Below are 2089 nucleotides of genomic sequence, written 5' to 3' on the forward strand. Positions count from 1 at the left end.
CTTGTTTGAGACTATCTCATCTTTTATTTGTTAGTGTTTGCTACTTTTTTTACTTGTCAGTTCTTACGTTCTTCTTAGCTTTGTTGTATGAACAGAGGACGAACCCGCTCAAGATCTTTGATTCCCATCGATCCAGAGCTAGAGAGGTCTTTGTCCCTACTTCGAAGAGAAGCAAGAGCAAGGAGTAGAAATTCTCACACCCCGATAAGAGAAGTAAGAGAATTAGAAGATACTCCACCCTCTTCGCCCTCAAGTGAAGAATTAGATAGCCCTAACTCATCATCGAGTCTGGAAATCAACCCTTTCTTAACCTATAAGTTCGAGAGTGAAGAAGGTCCTAAAATGGGAGAGAATACGCCTTTGAGTCGTCTTGGGGCTCCCGAATCCTTTAGAGCACAAAGTGGGATCCTAACTCCTACTACTCAAGCCAACAATTTCGAGATCAAGCATAATTTGATTGCTTTGATTGAGAGGAAACAATTCTCGGGTGGAAAGTTTGAGAGTCCTCATGAGCACTTAAAGAGTTTGAGAAATATTGTGACATAATAAAGGCCAATGGAGTGACTCAAGAATATATTCGCCTCAAGATGTTTCCATTTTCACTAATTGGGAGAGGTCTAGAATGGCTAGAGAAGGAGGTGCCCCCTAATTCTCTCACAACATGAGACCAAGTGACTATGGCTTTCTTGAGGAGGTTTTATAACCATAGGAAGACCGCCGAGGCTCGGTCTTTGATTCAAGGTTTTCACCAAAAGAGTGGTGAGTCTCTAAGTGCGGCATGGGAACGATACAAAGAGCTTCAACGTCAATGCCCGCATCATGGGATACCCAAGTATCAACTCATTCACACTTTCTATGGAGGTCTCACACCTCAAGGAAGAACAAGCCTAGACGCCGCGGCCGGCGGTCCAATCATGAACAAAGGAGAGGATGAAGTGGAGTGTATTATAGAGGAGGCCGCAAAGCACTATGATGATTGATATGAAGGAGAAAGGAATGCTACTTCTAGTAAGGGTGTTTGCATTGGAGCAAGCCAACGCAATCAACAACCTCTCTACCCAAATCTCCAAAATGACCAAGCAAATGGATGAATTGATGAAAGAAAGGTCCAATTTTCACGGTAATACCTCCCCTTCAACCAAGGGAGGCAATGGTATGGATACTTCCTCCTCCTCTTCTTACAATACAATGCCCCAAGGATGCATGTTTTGTTCTAATTGTGAAACCTATGATCATGATACCTCCCATTGTGTATATGCTTGTGAAGTTCAACCCCTTTCCCATGAACATGATGATAATATGGAAAATATCAATGCTATGAATTTTGCTCCTAGAATGGGGAATGTAGGGAACTTGAGGCCAAACTCCAATCAAATGGGGAATTGGAATCAAGGTGGAAACCGTGGTTGGAACCAAAGTGGTGGTGGTTATGATAACCAATACCATGGTGGGGGAGGCCCTTCCAATTTCAATGGAAGATGCTACTCTAACCAAAGGGGGTATGGTAATCAAAACCAACAACCTAATTCCCGATACCATGACCATCAAAATCAAAATTTTGGTGATCAAGGTAACATGGGAAATAATCAACAAAGCAATGTTCCTAACCAAGGAACCGGAGGCAATAGGGGTCAATATGTTTCTAACTATGCCCAAACTAATAGGCCTCCGGGTTTCGATCAACCCCAACTTCCTCCACCTCAACAACCTCTTCAACTTGAAGCCCCTCCAAATGATCCCGTGATGGCTAAATTAGATGCTCTATTGAAAATGCGTGAGGAGGATCAAAAGAAACATGAAGAGGCCCAAAAACGCACCAATGCTCACATGAAAATGCTTGAGACCCAAATTGCTCAACTTGCATCTAATTCATCCCCTTCTTCTTCTTCTTCTTCTTCTTCTCACATTCCAAGTCAAGGAGTCAACCCAAAACCTTTGTATGCCGTGACAACTAGGAGTGGGAAGGTAGTAGGGAGTGACCCTTTAGTTGAGGAAGAACCCCAAGAAGAGGTGGAGTTAGAGCATGAGGGTGAAAAAACCAATGAGCCATTGAGTGTTGGAAAGGAAAAAGATGTTGAGGCGCCAAAGG

General features: G+C 43.2%; 1 non-coding gene across 1 annotated transcript; it reads right to left on the bottom strand.

Moving 5' to 3' along the window:
* Positions 1 to 720: 720 nt before the first annotated feature.
* LOC145580431 (small nucleolar RNA R71) lies at positions 721 to 826 on the bottom strand. The gene has a single exon (XR_014099477.1). It is a non-coding gene; the product is annotated as a small nucleolar RNA R71 (small nucleolar RNA).
* Between the last annotated feature and the right edge of the window lie 1263 nt (positions 827 to 2089).

This window comes from Chenopodium album, chromosome 14 (assembly GCF_948465745.1).
Source record: "Chenopodium album chromosome 14, dcCheAlbu1.1, whole genome shotgun sequence".
Classification (NCBI taxonomy): Eukaryota; Viridiplantae; Streptophyta; class Magnoliopsida; order Caryophyllales; family Amaranthaceae; genus Chenopodium; species Chenopodium album.